This window comes from Canis lupus, chromosome 33, assembly GCF_048164855.1.
Source record: "Canis lupus baileyi chromosome 33, mCanLup2.hap1, whole genome shotgun sequence".
NCBI classification, from domain to species: domain Eukaryota; kingdom Metazoa; phylum Chordata; class Mammalia; order Carnivora; family Canidae; genus Canis; species Canis lupus.
Window position 1 is genome coordinate 20,910,468 of NC_132870.1, and position 24,866 is coordinate 20,935,333.

The following is a 24,866-nucleotide window of genomic DNA, read 5'->3' on the forward strand; positions in this document are numbered from 1 at the left end:
CTCTGAGAGCCTGTGCCAGGATGGGCCTTCCAAAGAGCCTCCTTGTGTTGCTTTTTAGATTTTTATCTATTTATTTACTTTTTTGTAAGTCAACAAGATCACTTGGCACTGTCCGTATCATTCCTTTGAGTCTGTGGACGGGTCAGGAAACTGAGGCAGATTATCTCAGTGCTTCCCACCAGGTACCCAACAAACACACTGCCACCTGGGGACGAGCTTATGTTAGAATGAGGACAGCAAGGACCATCATGTCTGCTGGCCCAACAAGGTGAAAATATCCTCAACCCCTTCCAATTAAGTTTGTCACCCTCTGACCAGAAGAAGTACCTACCTGTGGCCACCTGTGTTTTGTTTCTTTAACACCCTTGACACCTCCCACTAGCATATTCTAAGATCTCTGGTGCCCAATGGAATATAACCTCTTCAAAATGTTTAAAAAAAAACAAAAATGAATGTCCACCACCCTGCACTGGGACCCTGACCACTGAACCATTTACCTGAGTGATTCACCATCCTTCAGTTTTAAATAGGACCACCATGTACACTGTTATCCGAGAGAAATGATTTTCCAAGTGAACGGGGACACTATTAGGACATGGGACTACAAGTATAAAGCAGGACTGCTTTGGAAAGCCAAGCCCTATGGAGGGGCTAAACCCCCTACCCGGGGACTGAGGCCACCACCAAGGTCATATTCAAGGCATAGGCCGGCCCTCTGGAAGCTGACTGGCTAATGTGAACACAATCAAGGAATCACCTAAAGAAACAACAATGACCTAACCGAATTATGGTGGGTACTCAGAAGTCCTGGGTAGTAGGAAAGAATATTCCAACGTTCAACCTGATTTGGGGGTAGCATATGTAAAGGGTCTGAAGTAGGAAAGATTCCTGGAAGAAAAGAAAGGCGGGGGGGGGGGGGCAGAGAAGGGGAGGAGAGGGAGAGGAAAAGGAGGGGAGGGGGGACAGAGATGGGGGGAGGAGGAGAGGGAGGAGGGGAGGAGGGAGGGGGAGGAGAGGGGGAGGGGAAGAGGGAAGGGGAGGGGAAGGGGGAGAGGGAGAGGAAGGATGGGGAGGAGAAGAAGATAAGGCCGCAAAGTGGGCCCTAGAGAAAGAGAAGATAATGAGGAAAATTTTAGGCTGGAGCAAGGACAGCGGGAATCCGTGGAGGGCACACACAGCATGGGAGTGTCACAATCAGACAGACGTGAGACAAGACCTCTCTGGCTCAGGGTAGAGGACAACAGGGAAGGCAGGAGGCAGAGCCAGCAGGCAGCCAGTGCCATCAGGAGGGTGAAGGCTCGAGCCAGGGCAACGGTCGTGTAGACAGACTAATGAGGGCAGATGTGAAAGAGATCGGGAGGTTAACATCTGAAGACCCTGGTGATGGGTCAGAAAGCTGCCAACATTCTGGCTCAGTGGGGGGGGGGGGGGGGGGGGGGAGTAGGGTAGAAAAAAGGGCCTGAACATTAGATAGCCAGAGCCAGTTCCTTATAGGACCCTAAAGCTTGCCCTAAGCTTGCCCTGTAATCCTGTTCACACAGCCTCAAAAATCCCTTGCAATGTAAGGTCAAAATGAAATGCAAAACTACCTTGCCAGTTTTCCCTCACCCACAAGTCAATGAATCCTTCAACAGCCTAAACCAGGCAGATTCACCTAAACAATTTAATCATCTCAGTGTTTGCCATGACCTCTTCAATTATATCACCCAATGATACAAGTGAAGATGAAGTTGTGAGAGTTCTGAGTGATAAATCGAGTTTGCCTTTCAACCGTAGAGATGGTTTTTAAATCGCAAATCATTTCTAGGATTGAAAATCTGTAAAATCACTTCTGATCCCCATTTACTTCTTCACTTTGATTAACAATTTACAATGATTATTGGTCGGAGCGCCTGCATGGCTCAGTCGGTGTTCAACTCTTGATTTTGGCTCAGGTCATGATGTCAGGGTCATGAGATGGAGCCCTGTGTTGGGCTCCATGCTGAGAGCGGAGTCTGCTGGAGATTCTCTCTCTCTCTCTCTCTGCCCCTTCCCACCTGTTCACATGCATGCTCTCTCTCTCTTAAAAAAAAAAAAAAAAAAAGATTGGTAGTCACCCTTTGAGATAATCTGATCAATATATTGAAAGGCATCATTTGGATTACGATAGCTATGCCACCCCATACTACTACTGGGTTTTCATGAAATATACCACACATAAAAACAGAAGTGTCCAACCTCTTCTATGTTAAGCCAAAAATTCTTGTGCACTTAAGTAAAAATGCTCACAGTAAAAATTCCTAACAACTTATATTTTTATCATACCCTCTGGTTTGCAAGGTTTTTGATTTTTTTTCAGTGACCTCGACAGCACATGCAGGCAAATACTACTCAAATATCAAGATCCGTCACAAAAGCTCAAGTGGTAGGGAGTAACAGAGCCCCTCCATGGTGCTATCTCTAAAGAAATAGGTACAAAGGACCTTTTGCTTTGTCCTACATAGGCCAACAAAGGAAAACCGGGGCCAAAGTCTGGGTTATAGTGTTATCAAGTTTCATTACCTAAGAATGTCACATCCTCAGATTTTCTAGAAGTTTCTATTTCAAATATTGTCAGCTGACATGCATATATATGTACTTTTTCTTTTGAATAATTTTATTATTTGAAATAAAACCAATTCATTAAATGCAGTTTAATGTGGATGCTAAAAGTATTAGGTACAATAGAAGTCTATAAATGAGGGGGGGGGGATCCATTATTAGATGCTTGTCCCAATTTTCAAACACAGATAGCCACCACCCCTCTTGCCTAGATAGACATACCTGAACTCACTCAAAAAGTGGTCCCAGAAAAAATATCCAGGAAACACAAAGGAGGAATCTGCAGCTCTGGGAGGCAAGAGGATCCTAGATAAGCAAAATGGTGTCAGAGATAAGTCTCTTCAGATGAAGACCCAAAGAGAGGTGAAGAGAATGAAAGGATAAAAAGGATTATAAACCTTAGCTGGAGGAGGTGAGAGAGGAGACAAAAGATGCCCATTCTTTGGAAAGCCCTGTAGGTTTGAACTAAAACAGAGCCCAAAAGTCTGGACAATAAGCTGCTTAGGACTTCCTCCACAGCCTCACTTGCTAACCCTTCAGGGAGAGAGGTGCAAGAGATAGGGCACGGGCAGAGAGAAAGCCAAGTATAGTGATAAGCATTTTTCCATTACCCCAAACCGCCACTGCCAGCCCCCCACTCCTGCACTAGCTCATCTTTCCACATCAGAGAAGGGGCACAGCGGGGAGGATTTTTTCGCATTTGGCTAGTGGTTTACTGTTAACTAAGCACACTCACATTTTCTTACTTAGTCATTCATGCATTCAAAACAATTTATGGAATGCCTTCTGGGAGCCAGGCCCTATCAAGACCTGGGATGAAACCCCACTATTCAGGCCCTGTCTCACAAGGACTTCACAAACCCATGAGAAATGGCCCCCTCAACTGAAATCAGCATCAGAGAAGGCCAACGGGGCAAGTGCCGGATACAGGTGCAATTCCAACACCATTAATGTCTGCATGAGGAAGGGTTACTGACCAATGTCTATCTTCTGACCATTGTCCAAAATGGTTCAAATGGTAGACCTAGCCAGATAGAATATCATAGGATTTGGTGGCTTGTAAGACCCACAATTTAATAGTCAGCTTGTATTTTAACCATTTAAACCCACCTTTGATTTATCCTTTAGAAAATAATTTGCTGTGAATCAAAGACCATCAGGTGGAAAACAAGCTGTTAAAAAGGGAGGAAAAAAAAAAAAAAGACTACAAAACAAAACAGATTGCCCAGAGTCACTTAAACTGAAAAAGGCAGAGTGCCATGCCAGTACTCTAGCTAAGAACACTCCACAGCCCCCCTCTATAGACACCATCCAACTGGCTGGAAAAAAAAAAAGATATAAATGCCTTCTTTTCAGTATTACAATATTATAATAGATTTTGGCGTATTTTTGATGATTGCTTAAATATTTCTGAAGATATATATAGAATACATGCTAAAGGATTAAACAGCTAAATGGAGTACACCTAAATAATGGGGTGGGGGTAGAGAGTGTTTAGCAGAGTTCCTAAACGCTCTAATTCTGGCACCAACTCTTTTTTTTTTTTAAGATTAATTTATTGTTTGAGCATGAGCGAGCTGATTATGGGGGGGGGGGGGGCAGAGGGAGAGAGAATCTCAAGCAGACTCCCTGCTGAGCTAGGAGGCCACTGCAGGGCTCCATCTCAAGACCCTGAGATCATGACCTGAGCCAAAAATCAAAAGTGGGACACTGAACCAACTGAGCCATCCAGGCACTCTGGCATCAACTCTTAAAAGAAGAATTACAGCAGCACCAGAAACAGCTCATCAGGCCCTGAGTAAGTGCTTTGCCCTCATGACCTCCTCTTTATTCTTTACAACTTTCTGTGCTAGATGCTGTATCTTTGGAAGATGGACAGAAATGGTAGAAAAGGTCATTTAAAGCAGAGGTGAGTGCAAAGTTAGTCAGAAAACTTGAGTTCATGATTCACTACTCCTCAGGCCCCAATTCCCACAAGGGGATGGGAAGCAGACCGGTGACACCTGCATACACAACATATTATGTCACAGCGCAGAGGGAACTGAACTTGGGGAAGCTGTGTAGTTCATAATGATCATCAACTATCTCTACCCCTTTGCTCCATACAAGTGGCTAGAGAACAGTATATGAATCATGGAAAGGGAGAAATAGGCAAGGTCCCTATAATGGAGCCTGCCTTTAATCCTGTCCTAATTAAGAGCCAATCAAATATTTAAAGCACAGCAATGTGGCACAATCCAATTTCCCACTAGAGAAACATCCCTGCAGCAGAATGGGGGAAATCTGGTATTGGGGAAGCTAGGGGGTACTACGACACTGCACGTGGGAAACAGCAAGGACCCAAACCACGGCAGCGATAGGTGGCAGAGAAGCAGCAGAGCGTACAAACATCCATTGATCAAGTTAAGACTTGCAGGGTCCAAGATTGTAACCCACCAATCAGCTAACAAGTTAGCCTACCACAGTTTCACGGGTACTGGCAGGAGACCTAAAGTCTTGGGTCAGAGACAAAGGATGGTTTCTTACTCATAGCAGGAGCAGTAGCCACAGTATCTGCCCTTGTGCCAGTTCCCTGAGCAACACTTCCTACAGGACAATGCAAAGAGGGCTCATACGGTGAACTGGACCACAAGGCCCCTGAACTTAGGAAACCCAGGTATTTTTTGTCACAGGAATTTAATTACCAAGGCTTTTCACTATACAAACCTCCTTAAAAAGAGCCCGGGACAAAGGCAGTCCGTGCCTCCACTCATAAGATGTGCACAAGAAACATGGGACATCTACAGAGAAGGGTTTCTCAACATACTCACTTTACTTATGAGGCAACAAAGCCTCAAAAAGCTTCTAATGAGCCAAGACAACAAAGCTAGAGATTTCAAGTGGGATTCAAATCCTCACCTGATGATGCCAAGTCCCAAGCATTCCACTTTTTAAAGTCCCTTTACATAAAATATAGGGACTTCTGCTTGGGGAGAAGGTCATAGGAGTGATAGAAAAGTCCTCTGGGCTTTCCCAGAGGTTGTCAGCAGGCCTGGATAGGGAATAAGGAACACATGTGGGGCTGGTAACTCCACCTAGCTATAAGGATGCTAGACGTTCTCCTTGTGCTATAGCCCCCAAAGCTCGAGCGGCAGAACAAAACAGAACCAGTGTGTTGCAGAAGGGCAACAGCAGTGCGTCTTTATGCAGTGGGGAGAGTTCTACTCCCAAGTCTTTTTTACAAAAATGCATCCAGAACACTGAAGTTAAGTTTGTATGTTAATACCTAGTTTTTACTTCCTAAAATTACTTGCAGAGGTATGCAATAATCTTCCATACAAAAAAATGATCTCTATTAATCTGTGCATTTAAACCAGCAAACACTGTGCATGTGTGTATCCAAAGATGTAATTAAAAGAAAGTAACTGTATTAAAAAACCAAAAAAAAAAAAAAAAATTGGTTGCCAGCCTCTTCATTTTGGTAATATCTTTGAATCTTGAATCACGGGTAAGAACAATCACTTCGCAAACAAGGTTAATTATCCTGAACATGAATGAGTGATTAAGCTTACTCACTAACATAAGCAAACAAATGGTTTACTTGTCCAGTAACAGAGGTTCAGCATCCCAGTTTTGGTCTCCCTGGGCCCAGGAAGGACCAACTGGAGAGTAGACCCCAGTCTGAGGTTTCTCAGCCAAGTTCCACAAGGTCCCAAGGCACCTTAAGCAGTCCTTGTCAGACAGAGGAATCCTCTCCTTGGCAGGGAGCTCCCAACTCCCCACGAGAAGCCCCCCCGGCCCGCCCCCACTACCTACATCACCACCACCAGATTCCTCAAGGGCTGAAAGACACAGGTGGTACTTAACACACTAAGCAGAAATGTCTGAACCCATTCAACTTAAAAGGATCACTCACTTTATATGCCACTTATTTAAACCTTCGGATGATTCCCCCAATGCACACAAGACTCTACACGGTACAACTCTGGGGAACATCATGCACATCCCAAGGAGTTGTGCAGTCCACAACCTGTGTAGCTATATATGGCAGTCCTCTGGGATGGAGCAGGGGTCACTCCCACCAATAATTCCCCATTAAAATCCAGTTCCTGATCCAATATATTTTTTTACTTAATCAGGAATCCTTAGATTTTGGTAGTCATCATGGATCTCACTTTGATGGCTTCTGACAGTTAATAATTTTCACGTATCATTAAACGAATAAAAAAATACTTAGAATTTGATCGATTAAATGCCAATAAGATTCACACTGGAAACAACAGAAGTGAGGTTTCAATATCTTTTCTCATATTTGAGCCCTGAGAGTCCTTTCTCTATGTGGAATCTTAGTATCAGGCCTAATTACCATAGAGACATATTCTTTACATGGAGGAAAGAACAAATATATATTGCAGATAACAAGTAAATACACTTTTACAGGTCTTTTACAAAAAAAAACAACATCGTTCTAAACAAATATTCCTCTTGCCTTTTATCAACTGCATGACTGCTAATTATGAACACTCTCTAAATTGTATAAACCAGCTTGGAGGTGATCTCGGGGTAACTTTCCAATAGGTTGATTAACTGCTTGAGAAACAATTCATTCCACAAATATAACAAGCAAACAAATTTTCTTCCCTCGTCCAATTCAGCAGAGCCAGGATGTTTCTGAGATGGGCTCTTCCTGCCCCTTCTTTGCTCTGGCCCACTACCTTGGCCTGGACTTCCCTAGGTTTCTCCTTCTAGATGTCTTCCTAGGGCCCTAACATTGTGGGCACTCCTCTTACTACCAACAATACCTCTGGGTTTTGCTGCTCCTTACTCTAAGATCAACCTCTTGCATAGGTCAGTTTACATCTTACCTGACTCAGGATACAACAATTCTTGGCAAAGATGCCTCAGTCTCCCTTGGTTCCCTGGAGATGCACAGGCCAGTGGCCTGAATAGGAAGAACAGGAGAAGCTCTGATAAGGTCAGAAGCTCTGAGGAGCCACTCCCCACTATTATCCTAACCACACTAGGTGCAGGCCGGGCCCAGGTGATTAAGTTCTAAACAGGACACAGCTGAATATATTTAACTGGAGAAGTAGTCAACTTACACAAAACACACCTATGCCTAGCCATATTTGCTTTTACCCTACTTACAAGACAATAAATTAACCTGTTACTGTCTCTGGAAGCTGGAAGGACACACAAGACACCGGGTCCGGGACAAAGGACTATTCTTCACAGTCCAGCAGAGAGCATGAGCATCATGTTTGTGTCTGTTCTCCCCATCCCGAAGTCCAAGGTGGGCGGTGCTGAGGGGCCCAGATGGAAGTTGCACATGGTGCTTTAAGCCTACACCACAGCTGAGGACCTGTGCATTAGGGAACCTGCTGCTTTATAAAAAGCAGTAAGTGAGATTGCCCTTTATTCCAGGGAGAGACATTACCTCATCCTTCAAGACCGCTCACTGCTAACACCACTCTAAGAAATGGCCCAGATAAAGAGCATTCTTGGCACACCCAGCAAGACATGTAGAAGCTCAAGAAACATGTGGAAGAGTGTCTCCTGACAACCTATGTATATTCGTACATTTAGATGACTGTCTTTATGGAGTTCATGGTCCCAGAACCTCCACCTGAACCCCCACTACACTTACGGCATGGATTACAACAGCAGCAGCATAGGCCCCTCACTGGAAAGGAACTCAGAAACACCCCCTCCAATTTAATTGCATAGTCGAACAGCACAGTCTGGGATTCCCCCCCCCCCCCCCCCCCCCCCCCCGCCAAGCACATCTTATCCTCAAGACAACACCACCTTTGCTTCCTCTTCCTCCTTTCTTTCACCTCTTCCACCTTTCGAAGTTTTCTATGCTTAGAAATCTTAATCATAGGAAACAAACTGAGGGTTTCTAGAGGGAAAGTGGGTCAGGGGATGGGGTAACTGGGTGATGGGCATTAAGGAGGACATGTGATGTAATGAGCACTGGGTGTTATGTAAGACTGATGAGTCACTCACCTTTACCTCCGAAACCAATACATGTTAATTGAATTTAAATTTAAAAAAAAAAAATTTGAAAATTAAAAAATGAACAAGAAACCAAAAAAATAACGGACAGAGTAGAAGCTGGTCTCAATCTGGGCAAAACTTCAGTTCTAGAAATCTTCATCCATAGAGTTGAAAGTCACTTATGATAGTTCAGAAAATGAAAAACAGTGAGAAAAAATTCCATTTGGCAAATGTTCACACTCTGAAAGGCACTAACTTTGGGAAGGAAGGCAACTTTCTTCTTGCCAGACTTATACTTTTTACATCCCATACAGTGAAAACACAATTTAAAAAGCCAGATTCCTTAAAGTTCAACAGCCCATAAACACCATTTGCAACAAAAATTTGTATGTAAGTAAATAATGAATCCAATTAGAAAATTTGTAATTACTATCAAAAAAAGTAATATATTGAGAAACATGTTCATAAACATATGTACATATTTGTACATAACAAGCCTTTGTAGAGGGCCCAGATGGATGCTTATTTTGTTCCTAACGAAAATTATTTTAGATTTAACTAATTCATTTCAATTAATAATTGTTGGATAGCTAAAATACATACTTTTCTAGACATACAACATCTTATGCCTTTAACATGCCTGTAACACCTCTCTACATGTTATTTTATTAGAACTGTAATGTTCTGCACATACTACCATAAAAAAAGAAAAAAACCCTAGGTAGGTCTATGGCCTCAAAATGGCCCTCTAGGCACGACATGAGAAATGCTGGCATTTGTGATATAGAAACAGAGGGCTGATCAGGTCATGCCAGGAGTGGGCCTACTGGACAGCTGCAGCTAACCAGGAAAGGAAATTAGGGTCCAGGAAGATACGGGAATGGAGCAAGCAGCTGTCCTGGCTAGAAACCCTTAGAAAGATCCAGTTGCCAAAGGAAAGCATGGAGGTACAATCTCCCGCAGTCGGTGAAGGACAAAAGGAAACAAAGAAAATGTTGCCATGAGTGAGAAGTTGTATTACAAAGAGTACATCTCCCTAAAGGACAGCAGAGGCTCCTGGACGTCACCAGCTTTCCCAGGTGATAATGAACCAAAAGCCTGCACCTGTCCTGAATTTTCCTCTATCCCTGCCATACTTGATTACAATGCCCATGCTCACTGAGTGCTTGCCCCTCTCAGAGCTGCATGTATCACCTCAGTGAACCTTCACCATTATTCTAAGGGTAGACTCACTTTTTGCCCAAAAGGAACAGTTCAGTGATGGAGTAAATGTTGAGTCACACAGCTCGGAGGTGTCAAGGCCAGTATTTGAACCCACTGAGTCTCACTCTTAACCACGACCTTAGATATGACAGTATTCTCTGTCTATCCTGGGGATGGGAGAGGAAAAAGCTAAATTATAAAGAATTAATCTCCCATTTTTTTAGATCATGTGGGACTATCTGGAGCTAACAGTGCAAAACAAAATAAATTCCATGGGTATCCGCATGCAGTACAGAAAAAAACAAATAGGACCTACATGAATTCATAAAGGCAATCACCACAGAATCTTCAAACACCTAAGAGCTTATTTAAATGAAAAATGAACAATATTAGAGATGACAAAGAATTTCAAATAATACCTATGCCATCAAGCTTAATCTATTCAATATGCAACTTTATGTGCAAATTAATTGAAAGGCTTTGTGTTTCTGCTAACTTAGAAGCCACATATGGAATCCATATGAAGCCAACTTTTTGAGTCTGCTCATTCCAAAGAGTAAGAGTAATACATAATAAATAACCTGAATACTTACTTAAGATAAACAAGGCTGATGTTAATCAGAATGACTGCACCAAAAACAGCTTAGAAGAACCAAATGGAATCAAAGAACTTGCACTTGAAAACGAGGCGATTCTGCGTGCACACAGCCTGCAGACAGCACAAGCCGACACAGCCTTCATCCTAGGTGAATCCTAAATGCCCTCCCCATCGTCCTCAGCAAGATGCAAAATCCGCAAGGACTCTCCTTGTCCCCTCTACACACTGTCCCCGTGCAGCGCGGCGGAGGCTGGCCAAGCCCACCCAGTCACGGGGCTCCAGAGACCACAGCTGTTCCCTATTTTATAACCTGGGGGCTCTGCTGAAAATCTTGGTTGGGGAAGGAAAAAAAAAAAGGATTCTGCTATTAGGAGGGGTGAAACAGTGGGGAAGGGAAGTAAGAACTTTCAAGGTCCCTTTCGACACAGAAGCACTAAGATAATATAATTAGGACCACAAAAGACCAGCAAAAGGACAGCTCCCATACCTAGGCACTAAAAGACCCACCAAAGAACACTGGATTCATATTTACACAGCCACTCCTGCTGAAAATAATTCCAACCTTCTGTTCTGTCATCAGAAGGGTAAGCTTTTTAAGGAGTGAGAAAAAGATTCACCTTCAGTCAAAGCAAACAGCACTGTCTTCGCAATTCTGAAATTAAATTCACAGAATGAAGGGGGGCAAGGTGGGCAATATTCAATAGAAAGCTCACAATTTTTTTAAAAAACTGCATTTTGAAAGGTTCTTAGCAATAATTAGTGATCTGTTGGTGCCTCCAATTAAGATGCAGTAGTTTTATAGTTCAGAGAGTTAATTTTCTAGTCTTCACCTAAGAACCAAAAATACAATCATAACCTTTTTTTTCTGTTTCTGTCATAGAGACTAAAACTGATCTTTTTTTTATTTTTAACTTAAATTTTCTTTTAGTTTGCATATTTTCACCATACTGTCATAAAAGAAATTTTAGTTTACTGTAAATAAAATTGGAGGTCATATGGTCATTTAGGTTGCTTTTCTTTCTCCAAAGAAAGCATATACCTACTTACAAAAAAGAAAATCCAAGGATCTAGATCAATATTTAATATTCATAAGTGATATATATTGATAACATATTATATATGTTGATATTTTAAAATCCAAGTATATTGATATTTAAATGGAATATATGTTTTTCATGAAATATAAAATACTTCTATCCTCTTTTTAGTGACACCAATCCTATCATTTTTAAAATACTGATTTTGTGTCTTAAAAAAAAGGGGGCAAAACATGATTTTCCAACTTTTATGCAATTGTTTCAAATCCTCACTGGAAAGTAACTTCAAACCTCTCAAAGCATACAGTAAGAACATTAGGGATTATTAAATCTTGCAGACTCAGGAAAAAAATGAAAATGCCACATATAATCATATCATCTAGCCACCTCTTCATTCAATTTATTCTTTCCAAAAGCAATAGACAAAGCTAAAAGAACCGGTACCAAATAAACACTATCTTCCCTAGGATTCCACTTACGAGATTAAAAAAAAAAAAAAAAACCACCAGGTAGCGTTTCTCACATGAATGCCATGTGGGCAGGTACTGCGCACCTTTGGATAAACAGGGCATCCGCAATAAAACTGGTGCTCAGAAAGTTTCCAGCTATATTTTTCCGTCTACATAAAGGTCATGTTGAAAACATTTAAAAGCAAAGAGAGTGAGTTTGGGGGTTTTTGTTTTTCAGTTACTTAACACCATAACTCTTTGATTTAAAAGTGCAGGGTTTCTCAAATGCCTAAAGCAGATCTATTGATTTTTTTTTTTTTTTTGGTTGTGTGGAATTGATGTTTATTCACAAGATATTTGTACTGTATGTTGGAACACTCATTCTAAATGTGATCCGGAGGGGGGGGAAAGGCAGAAGAAATGCTTAAGAGCTATTGACAGGAAAGCACATTTTTTTCTTTACAAAGTTAAGTAACTGAGGTTTGCTAAATTCAGATCCTTGTAAGTGATTACAACTGAATCTCAAAAATATTTTGTTTCTTTGTTTTGGGGTGTGTGTTCACTGCCCTCAGGGTATTTGATTAAGAGTCTCCATTTTTAACATAACCGAACCGAAAGAGAGGATTACTGGGATTGTGGTGAATTTCTTTTCCTTCAAAAAAATGTATATTAGTGTTGCTGTATTGTTTTTACAGTAGAAAAGTATAAAGAAAGTGCCCTTTTCTTAAAAATGCATCAATGGACTCATTCCCAATTGAACATAATCAATAATAACTCAAAGGAAGAGGAGACAGAGATGTCGAAGGGACCCACTGCGCAAGATTTCTTCCGTTTTTAAGGTTAACTTCCTATTAGTCTGAGATCCAATTTTTTCAAGCATTTTCCTTTTTCTACCTAAGACAGAACTACTCATTGGGCCCCGAGTTAGCAACTTCTCAGCAATGGGGAGGGCCTCTCTTTTTTCCCTGAGAAGAAACAGAACATAGAGTAGGCAAAACTTTCAACACATCTTCCCAACCACTTACCTCCGGAGATCAATCCATCTCACTAATAGGCTGGAGCTTACAAATGCATGCCTTCCTTCAAATTGCTTAAAAGCAATGCTCCCCAAAGTGAGATTCCCTGGTGACTGGGGTACCAGAGGAGACCATTTTCGAATCCGGCATTAAATAATCTTGAATAAGAAAGTCATTTCCTTTTCAACTCTCTTTTAATCCTCTAGTCTAGTTAAGGAGAAAGTCTCCATTTGATGCCAGGATGTCGAACACTTTGTACACTTGTTAACCTCCACTGTGACAAAGGAAAATAAGCTTCTGACTCAGGCCTGCCAGCAGGCACCAATCACTACCTAGAAGTTAATAAGCCATATTATTGTCATTGTATGCATCTGAATAACGATATTTTTCAAGTGTTTTTTTTTTTTAATAAATGTATTTAAGGTTTAAAATGGAATCAATTTAAAAGAAAAGAATCCGTTTGCAATGGTCTGGATCCTTGCAACTCAAAATGAGATCAGTGGACCAGCCACAGTGGCCTCACCTGAGAGCTTGTTAAAGTGCCAGAACTTTGGCCTCATACCTACTGAATCAGAATCTGCATGCATTCATGCATACATTCATTCATTCTAGAGAGAAAGGGCACATTTTGCACACAAGCAACCAGGGGGAGAGGCAGAGGGACAAGCAGACTCCACGCTGAGGATGGAGCCAGATGCAGGGTGCAGGGCTCGATCTTAGGACCCTGATCATGAGCTGAGCCAAACCAAGAGTTAAAGGCTTAAAAGACTGAGCCATCCAGGCAACACCCCCCCCCCCCCAATATCTGCATTTCAAACAAGATTCCCCATGTGAACTGCATGCACATTTAAATTAGAGAAACTCTAAGGTGACTCAGGAGTTTATCTAAAACCATGCAGGCAGTTTGAAGATGACTGAACTTTGAGGTTTGCTGTTTGGACTATCAGGTGGCTATACTCCATGGTCTCTGGGAAATTGGCAGGCACAGGTCAGAAGGACAAGAGGATAACTTCAGTGTCCACCAAAGGGAAGTCATAAATCATCAATGGATCATGAGAACAAAGAGAAAAGGGAAACCAATAGTGTTGCGCATGTTGTAGGTAGGCTAAAATTAAGTGTGCTCCTATAATATCATGTCATACTACCATTGATCTTTCTTACCAGTGAATCCTATAGTAAAAATTCTACTTACCTTCCCTTTCATTCCTCCTCCTCTGCCCTTCAAGGGCTGGAGGATTTCTGTACACCTTCTGCATAAGAATGAGTGACAAGGCTCTTTACACCTATTAAATTAGCATGCCCTGGCCTTTTCTCCCAGAGTTGAGCCCAATTAGAGAGAAGATTATGCTCAGATATTAGGACAGCCTGCCTGGGTCTTCTGAGTCAGGTGACATTACTGGAGGCCAAAGAGCACAGCTCCAGATGCCTCCCATTACTGCCTCAGAGACAAAGCCACAGAGTCACTCGTTCACCAAGATGGGTGGCCCATTTATTTAGTCAATGACCAGGTAGTTCAGGCCAAAATTCTGCATCAAGGACACCTTCACAATCTACAGAATTTGTCTGCAATACAGAGTAAAACAATGACCAAAATATGCAGGACTTGTGATGCCAAAAAAGCTAAAAATATATAGGTGCAGCCATCGAGATATTACCACAATATCTGGATTCAACAGATGTTAATAAAATGGTTTTTATTTCCATCAGGTGTTAGGCCTAACACCAGAGCTCAACATCAGAAACTCAACTTCCCAGCACAAAACACTAAGACACGACCTATGGTTTTTGCAAAGAAGATGGAAAGGGAATCTAAATGGGTAAAGAAAAAGGGGAAAATTAACAACAAACAATAGATGCAAATTCATGGTCTGGTATCCACGATAAGAATTACATGCCATTCATTATAATGAAAAGAACACTGTGAATATTGTTAGATCTTTTTTTCCCTTTAGTTATTTTGAGAATGCACTTATGTAGGCAGAACATTACAGAGAACAAAAAATATATGTTACCATGTAAGATTACTTTAATGGCTCTGAAAGAAGTTAAGAAAAAAACAACCAAAAATATTGAGGAAAATAGAGTAGTATTCCAAGCAGTTGAAACATATTAACTCCTCTAATCCTCATGACTCCAAGACAAATGTTAGGTCTTAATACTAGTATTAATAACATTAATTAATACTAAGAATGCCATCTTGCAGGGCACCTGGGTAGCTCAGTGGTTGAGCATCTGCCTTCGGCTCCAGGTCATAATCTTGGGGTCCTGGGATCAAGTCCCACATCAGGTTCCCCGCAGGGATCCTGCTTCTCCCTCTGCCTCTTTCTCTCTCGCTCTCTTTCTCTCTCTCTCTGTCTCTCATGAATAAAATAAAATCTTAAAAAAAAAAAAAAAGAATTCCATCTTGCAGATGAGGAGGAAATTGAACTGCAAGGTTGCTAAATAACCTAAGGTCAAAGCCTGGGAAGAGAGCTGGCTAAAAATCAGACACACTTGAAGTCCAAGCTCCTTAACACCAGACTCGTTTGCCCACTTCCCACCACGGCACTAGAACGCCCAGGTCAGGATGCACCTGGATCATCATTCTCTAAGACGGACACAAATAAAGACTTTTTCTAAATTCTAAATTCTAAATTTCTAAATTAACTGATGGAGTCTTCATCAGTTAAAGGGCTGGGCCATTTTCACAGGACTGACTATACCTCAAAACAGGAGGATGAACTTTTGGCATTAATTGCTTCAACAGTGATTACAACTACTTACTTGGCAGAATTAAGTTTTAAGGCTGCTTAGGGGAAAATATTAACAGCTGGGGGAAATTTTTGTTGGAAGCAAAACATTATACTTTGAGAAATGCTTAAGTCAAGTATTCCCCCTTTTATTAGGACTACTTAATGAAGTACAAAGCATTAAAATAGCTGGCCTGAATATTTATTAGAGCACCAGCTGTTCCCTCCAGATTTTTAGAAATTCAACACTTAGTGCCAAGTATAATTTAGGAAAAAATCTCAACAAGTAAAAGAGCCCTATCTCTCATAATACTTATCTAAAAAGTAAATATAGCTGGAAGAGGTATAGATTATCACTTGGCCTTTTCAATGAGGGGAGCCACAGTGCTTTGCCATTCACTTCCAAAGACTACTTTGTTATTGAGGTTGGTGATTACATTCCTTAAAAATTATACCTTGCATTTCAGAATTAATGATATTTTCAGATTTTGATATTTTATGTACATACAGATACTATCAGTGCTAACCACAGAGTTCATACACCATTCAGGTCTTTTTCTTTTTCTCCTCCCCCGCCCCCCCACTTTTTAGAAGTGATGTGATAACTATGTCCCAGTAAAACATTTCAGAGAAATAACTTAGAATTTATTTTCAAGTTTTCTTTCTTTCAAAAGACTTCTACTTTAAGAGCCCAGCCATAATCAAATGCCTAATTTTTTAAAATGGGATAGGAGAAAAGAAGTACTTAAGAAAATAAAAGGAAAATTCACTATGCAATCTCTGAATATTCTGCACTCAACCTTCTCTTTCTAAAGTAAACTGACAAATACCAGGCTTGGGTAGGAATCCTGCGTTGCTATACTGTCAGCCCTTTGGGATACTGCTGCCCATCTGGATATGGGAGAAATGTTCCTGCCATGGCATTACAGTGGGGCAGTCAATAAAACTGCCACAGAGATACAGAAAGCAACTCTGCTTTCCCCCACTCTCAAATGAGGGTACTCAGGGCTGGGGACACAGGAGAAAGCCCCAGGAAAGGGAGGCTGAAAGGAAGAGCATCTTGGCCAGGGAGGCTGATTTCTGAAGGGGAGGACAGGTCACTATCTGGCATCTGTGGTTAGACCCAGTTCACTACCCTAAAGTGTGCAGGACAGCAGGGGCAAAAGAACAAAATGTCTATTTCTTCATTGTTCCTGTCAAGTAAATAACTAGCTTCTATCCTTATAAGATGCTAATTTTTAGCATACTAATTGCAGCACAAGAGGTTCTGTTTAGTGGAAATTTTCTCATTTTGTTTTTAGGACTTTCAGATTTAAAAATAACTGGCATTTTTGGATTAATAAAAAATTCCATGAAGGATAAAATAGGCCACATTATATTTTTCTCATAAGCAATGAACAGTAGCTTCATGTGCTGGTGAAATCACTTTGGTCAGAGCTCTACGCTACCCACTCCCAGCTCCCCCAAGTGTCCCCTCCAGAAAGCAATGGGAAGAGATGCCACACCCTGTCAAGAAAAGCAAACCAGAGCCTCTCAGAGTCAGCTGAGCATCAGACTCACCAGCACAGATTTAAAAACACAAAACACAAACACAAAAAAGCAAAAAACCCCCACAATACCAGGGCTCCATCCAGGATCTACTGAATCAGATCCCCTGGTGGGAAGACTAAAATTTCCTAACAACTTAGGAATTAGGCTGCTATATCTATAAAGAGGTGAAATATCAACAAATCTTACAGAAGTCACTCTAGTTCGTGAGAGGGACTTTCTGGGCATGAAGAAATTCACATATAGGAGAAGGACCCATACAAGGAATAATTTTGTTAAAACATGCCTTGACCATCAAGATTCAAAAACATCTGAAGGCTAGAATGGTGGTTTTCAATTGTCTTTTGGAGCAGTGGACCCCCTTTTTCAAGCCAAATCCTTTATGGTATCCCAAAATATCAAACCAATTGGCTGAGTCCTCAGTGGGGGAAGAGAGGTCACAGACACTCGCAGTCAGTCCAGGCACACCTCAAGGAAGCCTTGGGCTGCTGATACCACAGTTTAAAAACCACTGGGCCAGAATAAGACATGTAAATGGGATAAATACATAGAACTATATCTAAATTCAAATAATTACCTGGAGGGTTAGGGCTTCTGATTAGCACCTAGCCTAGGAAGATGGGTTTAACAGAAGTTCACCCGACAAAGAAGTGAAGGTTTCATTTCACTAGAAATTCACTTTGAGCCAGCAGTGTTCTCTGGCTTCCAGGAGAAGCCTGTGCAGTTTAGCTTAGGTTAATAACTCCTATTTGTATTGACAGATTTACCTTTTACAAAGCACCTGCACTTGCATGCTCTCATTTAATACTAGATAAAAACTCTGTGAGATATTGGAATTATTTTCCTCCTATTTTAGATAAGCAACTGAAGGGACGCCTGGGTGGTTCAGTGGTTGAGTGTCTGCCTTTGGCTCAGGTCATGATCCCAGGGTCCTGGGATCGAGTCCCACATCAGGCTTCCTGAAGGGAGCCTGCTTCTCCCTCTACCTCTCTGTGTGTCTCTCATGAATGAATGAATGAATGAATGAATAAAATCTTTAGAAAAAAAAAAAAGATAAACAACTGAAGAAACAACCTGTGAGAGTAACCCTCAAAGACAAATCCAGCCAGTAGCAGAGGCTTCTACCTCTAGGTCCAACATGGCCTAGAGATTTAAGAGGATGTTCAAGTGTAACAACCCACTGCTCTCTGGAAGAGTAGAAGGGTGTGTGAAGAGTGCATTCCATTCTGGTTGCTACATTAATAGAAATGTGTCCAAATGGGACCACAGGCAAGAGTATCATGACTAGGGCAAAGAACAACCTGGAAATCATACATGAAGAATACATGAAGGAACTAAGTAAGAGCTTTTAAAGATAGAAAATAGAAGGTTTTAGAATGACATAATACCTATTTTTAAACAATGAGGGTCTACAGAAAAGGAAGAAAAATCTTGTTTTGTATCACACGAGTGTTACCTGAGGCCTTCCCCTTCTCCTTCCTGAAAACTTCTGCCCTAAAGCCATTAATGGGGGCAAAGCAAGGTAGCCCTTCGTGCAAGGACAGGTATGGGGAAGGATTGGAAGCCTAGAGCAGGGTATCAGGGCCCAATGAGAGTGAGAAGGGTGTTCGTATTGAGGTGCGGATTTGTGACATTCTCGTTGCAGCATCAGCAGGTAAGGAGGGCAATTGTGTGAGGGACAGGAGCAACTGTACAAGACTGGCTACCTATGAGGAGGATTTATCAAGTAGGTAAACCGTTAAGAACAACAGGAGCCAGGAATCTCATGTCAAAGAAGATAATTATAAATAAAGGAAAGGAAAAACCAAGAATAAACCTTGTGGTACCAAATAGGGATTTGTGGTATCACTCAACTCATGGTTTCAAAATATAACTAAACACAGAAATGCATACGGAATGTGTATATATGCACATATATGTATATACAGATATACATGTATGGAATATGTATATTCCATAGTTCTGTCCACTAAGAGTTCCCAGGGTGGTGATACCCTTATGGCAATGAGCACACTTACCAACCAGATCTTGGCTTCTAAATACCATTCGCCACTCAAAGCAACTAGGGCTCCTTGGAGAAATGGCTGATACAAAAGTAAATCAGTAAATTATAAGATGAGCTTGGACCATCTTGTTCCGCCAGAAAGCAAAGAAGTGCTAAAGAATGATGGGAGTTAACAGGCACAGGAGACAGCATGAAAAGACCATCCCTGCCCGCCAAACCGGGACTAACTAGAACATCCAAGTCAGGAGGGCAACAGTTCAACAAACATATTGGAAAAAAGGAAACAATAAGTTCTTACTGCTGTAAATAAATTAACAGATTAAAAATCTGATGAGGATTGGGCTATTTACATTGTTTCAAAGTAACCTATCACACAATATGTACCAATTGCAGAAGGAAAAAGAGTAACTTTATGGTTGGAGCAGCTTGGCAGACAACACTTTAACCAAGTGACCACCATCAGTACTAGGACAAACAGAAATCAGTGCCATCTGATGGGATGCAACGAGGTGGATGTAGCACCATTTCTGTCATTTTCCTGCCAAAGATGCACAGTCAGCATCTAAGTATGAGAAAATGGAAGACACACCCAAATTGGAGAACATTATACAAAATAACTGGTTTATAATCTTCCAATGTGTCAAGATCTTGACAGAGAAGGACTGAAGGAGATAACTAAATACAGTGTGTGTTCTGTACTGGATTCTTGGCTTTACAAGACATGATTGGAACAACTGGGAAACTTGAAAAAAGATCTAAGGTTTGGATGATGGTAATGTATCAGTGGTAACTTCCTGGCTTTGATGGCTGTCCGGTGGCTCTCTAGACTATCCTAGTTTACAGGAAATCTACACTGAAGTGTTGGCGTGATAGGCATCATCCCAGGAACTTTTTCTCAAGTGATTCAGGGTAAAAACAAATTATATACCACGTGCGATTTTTCTGCATTTGAGATAGTTTCAAAATAAAGATTAAAAACCAACAACAGTAAATTAGGAGAATGGAAGTTAAGGGAAGTAGATTACATCTACTTGGAGGACAAATGAAACATGAACGATTAAAGTGGTCCAAAAACAGATCCATGCTTCAACCTGTTGGCAGAATGTCACAGAGAAAATGTTTCGCTGAATAGGAAGTTAGAGGAGATGATGCTTAGGTACTTTCCAGTGATTTCGTAATTCATTCATTCAACAAATACTTGTTAAATACCTTCTATGTTTCAATGCTAGACACGGCTTCTGAAAATGATGGAGACAGTCCCTGCAGCTGAGGCCCTTATAATCCAGTGAAGTATAAGGATGCAGAAGTTAGAAATGTGAGGCAGTGTTACATATGGAAAGAAGCATGTGTCTTCAATACTCCATTGTCTTTAATAATCCAATTTTTCATTTATGGATTTTTCAATAGACTACACAGTTTATTATATGATCATATTCCTTAACATTTTCATCCTAACTCTTTGTGCTAGTGGGTGGTGTTAATTGAGGCATATGCAAAAACCTTATCACTTTTCAATTATGAACAGATGTAAGTGACTTACTTGATGTTTTATTTTAAAATGAAAAGCATCTTCTAAAATAAGTTTCAAAGGAGAAGCTAGGGCTATCGTTACTAGAGGAGACTTAATATTCCAAAAGTGAACCCTGACATGTTCTTCAACAGCTGAAAAGTCACTCCACATGCCTGCGCTCCAATTTTTTCATCTGTCACGAAGATGTCATAATATGCTTGTAAGACGCTTTGAGATGCTTAGAAGAAAGAGATCATAATTATAAAGCTTTGTTGAAATACAGGTTGCTCTCACCTTTTGCCAGGGACTAACTATTATTGTGGACATATTAAGACAGAGTGATCCATCTAAATGAGCTCACTTTGGCAATTTGATGGTGAGTGGAACATCGTTTGGTTTTTCAACTTTCCCCCCTTGGCTTCATTTCAATCTTCCAGCATATCATCAAGTGTAAATACTTCAGTGTGTTCTCACTGCCCCAAGTGTGGGCAGCCAGACCAAGCAAGTCCAGTATTCAATTATTTTCCCCACTGAGATCTGTACACCTTTCTTACACTTTTCCCACATGACACTTTCATAACCATATTTAGCTTTCTCCCTACCACTCCCTGTAATTCAAAAGGCAATTTAGACTCCCATATGGTTGCCATCGAAGCTAACAGATGTCTAGCAAATTAAAACAAAAATTATGACTTATAAACTGCTGATGTATCGTCATTCCAGAACATCTTACAATTTATAGTGAATCATAAGATAAGGCTTCCTACTTGATGCCCCCCCAAGGTTCCCTAAATCTCTCTCCTCTCTGAGTCTGAGCCCTGTGAAAACAAATTAGATACAACATTCTGCCATCAACCCAGGATAAACCTCCCCTTAAAGACACAATGTAATATTTGAAAGCACATCAAAGAGAAATTTGGGCTCAAGTATCCAAGGCTGTTCTAATTGTATTGTGAGGAGAAGAGAAAAACAAGTTGGTTTTCCCAAATCATTCTTGGTTTTCCCAAAGTCATTCAAGGTTTCCAGTGATCCATGGGTTTTTTTTCTAATAAGTGACAATTAAATTTACTGAATCCACTTGCTTCATCTCCTTGGCAGGTCTTAAGGGCATTATCATTACTCGGCAGTAACAACAATGCCAAACTACCAGGCTGAAGTATTCCAGAAATTCTGTAGTACAAGATGGAAGTAGTACAGTCTTAAGACAATAACAACAATGATATTCACCATTTGCTAAATATAAAGACAGTGTACTGGGTACTATCTCATTGAACCCTTGGAACTACAATTCCATTAGATAATGTTATCCTTCCTTTATAAACAAGAAATTATGGCTCAGCGCAGAAGGTATGTTCCAAAGATGGCCACAACCTGCACAGCCTTGACATCTGTCCATCAAAAGGTGGAATTTCTTTCTCCACTCCCTTAAAATTGAGCAGGCTCTATGTGTGCTTTAATGAGTAAAATAGATGGAAATGACACTGGGCCAGTTCTGGGTGTAGCCTGAACTGGCTGGAACCTTCTTCCGGCTCAGAAACAGGAAGAAGCCACATGTAGGTGCTCCAACCAACAACCCTGGCTGAACTCAAAGCAAGCATCAACTGCCAGTCATGCGAGTACACCATTTTGGGCATCTTACCCCAGTGAGCCTTCAGACAATTCCAGCCCCAGCCACATCTCACTGCAACTGCCCAAAAGACCCCAAATGCAGTTGCCCAGATAGGCCTGGTCAAATCTCATACCTGTGAGATACAAGAAAGTTTTGTTTTAAACGACTAAGTGTGGGGATTGATTGTTAAATAGCAACAATTCAATACCAGAATCAGATCAATTTGCTCACCTACGAACTGTTAAGAATTGGAACCAAAAGCCAAGAGTTTAGAGCAAAACATCTATTAATGGTGGGCAACATGATGTGAGGGTTCATACCCAAAAGAAGTGACTTTGAAACAAAACTCCCTACCCACCTCAAAGCAGACTAAGTGTTTTCCAAGAAATGTCCTAGTGTGGTGACACCCTCAATAAAACCAATTCCCTTCTGGCTTGAGTTCTTCCAATGTTAAATGGGGAAAGTAAGATTTTCCCCACCACCCTGTGATAACTAATGAGAAAGGAATCTGTACAAGATGTTGACTTTGTTACTCAGAATATCATTACAATTGTTTTATAAAAGGATTCATATTTTACACACCAAACTGTAACTCTAATAATAAAAATATATTTAATGACTCACACGACTACATTTGAGAGTCACAGTGGGGACAGGGAAGAATGCATACTATACCAGGGAATGAACAAGCCAAGAAGAAATTAGGGAAAGATGTGGGGAGTTTGTGTGTGTGTGTGTGTGTGTGTGTGTGTGTGTCTTATGAAAAGATCTTTGAAGAAAAAAGAAACTATCTTCAGACAAGTCTCTGTAACAGAAAAGTCTATAATTTAACAAGTGTCCCAATATATGCTATTTTCATTATACATAGTGTCTGTCTCTTGTTTTTTCTTCCCTAGCTTATTGGAACTTGACAGACACCTTTTATGTCGGAACTAGAAAGAACCTTACAACTCATCCAACTCCTTCATTTTAAAAGCTGAGAAACTGAGGCCAAGGACAGTTAACTGGCTAGCAACAGGTCAAACTACTCATTAGCAAGAGAACCCAATTTGCAGTGCTGGTGCTACCATATGTTCAGTTTTATTTTATCAGAACTATACCTCCAAATGTCCTCAATGTATTTCAAATTTATTCTAGCACCTCACAGTGTGACAATGAAAGATTAGGAAACCATACTCTTTGTTATCAATCTCTTCTTCATAACTGTGTAAGAGTAGCATTGAGTCCACGGTTTCTGGCAGTAACTGGATGATGGTGACTCTGTATTGGGCAGAGATGTGCAACTTTACAGCAGCAGGCTGTCAAGTGACTGACCTCAGCTCTTCAGTCACTAACATCTTAGTCTAAATTACGTTAATTGAATGTCATGGTAACCTTCCTGCTGATCAAACCATGGTACTGATAAACTGGGAGATTTAAATATGGGGTAATTTTGAAGCAGACAGCAGAATAGGAGAGGTATGGAGGGCATCAGGGTACAAGGCATTAGCCATAGAAAGGAGGGAGAGGTTGTGCAGAAAGCAGATAAGACAAGGGCCTTGGAGCAAAAACTTCTCTATTTAACAATTCCGCCTAGGGCAGCTTGTTTAGTTCCACAGCCTAGGTCTTCTATCAGCCTTCCCATAAAACTCCTCCCAAGAGTCGAAGACCTTCAAAATCAGACAAGATGCAGCTCCATTCCACAACTCTCTCTGCAAGCATTCCACGATTCTTTCGCACTCTCCACAGTTCTAATGGTTTTGCCACAACCTAATCCACAGAAAATACTAAATTTTCCTCTGTACACTGTACAAAATTACACCAAACTGTCAGGGAACCAGGCCCAAATCCCTTTATTTCTTTTCCACCTCCTGCTATGAAACTGCATAGAAAGCTCCTGGGTGCTTTTTGTTGCCTGGTAGCTGAAATATGCAACTTTTGGAAGTGTTCACATAGAATCAAGAGGCCTGGACTCACTGCCTCAAAAAGGTCCAGTCTCAGCCGAGTAGTACCTGACTCTCAAAGTCACAAAGTTTCAAGTTCCAATGAAATCAAAACACCTCATTCAGAAATGTGACTACCCACCACTTTTCAACATTTCCAGCAAAGGTGAAAACAGAGAAGCAAAGAAAGAAAGAAAATTTCTTCTTCCTATAATTGTAGCAGTGTATGACTGCAGGAAGGGGGTGACCACTCACAGGAATCAGATACAATCTCTGGCAAAAACAAAAAACAAACCTGCCTGTGAATAACTAGATACATTGATTTATGTTCTCCATCCCCTCCCATTCTCTTTATGAGTCTTGAGGACAGATGACATGCTGACACACAAAGTGGTCTCCAAACCTTTCCATTTCCCTTTGCAAAACATGCAAACCAACGCAAGATACTTGAACAGAAAATAGAGGAAAATTTTAAAATAGCTTGGTAAATGTGTGTAGGAAAATATATAAAAAGCTGTATTGATATATGTATATGTATATGTTTGCAAGAAATGGCTAAAATTAAAGGAGAAGCAAAATAAACACACCCTGTGTTCACGCGGCTGTGGATTATTACTGATCCCACTGTTGGATTATTGTTTATCTCATACTGAACCTACACTGAATAGCAACTTGGAGAAC

General features: G+C 40.9%; 1 protein-coding gene across 3 annotated transcripts in view; it reads right to left on the bottom strand.

Moving 5' to 3' along the window:
- TSPAN5 (tetraspanin 5) overlaps positions 1 to 24,866 on the bottom strand; it is a 171,086-nt gene that overhangs the window by 143,822 nt on the left and 2,398 nt on the right. The gene's annotated exons all lie outside the window — the stretch shown is intronic.